Below are 763 nucleotides of genomic sequence, written 5' to 3' on the forward strand. Positions count from 1 at the left end.
ATATATATATATATATATATATATATACACACACACACACATACATGTGTGCGTGTGTATATGTATATATATATTTGCATATATATGTGTATGTATGTATATATATGTGCATATATGTATATATGCACAAATATTCTATAATTAGAAAAATAATTATAATGAGGTGTCAGTAAATTGCTTTGCCATGCACTGATTTACAAGTAGGAGCTAAATGCTTTTTCAACTACCATAAAGATCTGTTAGATAGTAGCACACTTTTTTTTTTTACGTAGGCAAAAAGAAAAAATAATGAATCCATACGACTCAGATTAGCTATATTATACATTAAATAAATATTGAATGGATATTCTTGGAATTAGAACACGTGCACATCTAATCTATAAGAAATGGGCAGTTATAATTACATTAGATTTAAAAATCTAAAAATTTTAAATAGCATCTTCCAATTATACAAATAAAAATATAGGAGAAGTTTCAGGTGTGGAAGCAAGGACTAGAATCGAAGGGCCTTAAAGTCAACCTAGCTAAAACCAAAGTCCTAATAAGTAGAAAGGTAGACAAAACACAAACCCCTTCAGGTAGATGGCCCTGCTCGATCTGTAGAAAAGGCGTAGGTAGAAACTCTATAAGATACACCCAGTGCAAGCTATGGACACATAAGAGGTGCAGCAATATCAAAGGAAGGTTAACTAGGAAGTTAGATTTTGTATGTAGCAGATGTTCAGGAGCAATAAACACTGTAAATGTGCAGAAAACAACTTCT

Source organism: Octopus bimaculoides, chromosome 2 (assembly GCF_001194135.2).
Source record: "Octopus bimaculoides isolate UCB-OBI-ISO-001 chromosome 2, ASM119413v2, whole genome shotgun sequence".
Lineage (NCBI taxonomy): Eukaryota > Metazoa > Mollusca > Cephalopoda > Octopoda > Octopodidae > Octopus > Octopus bimaculoides.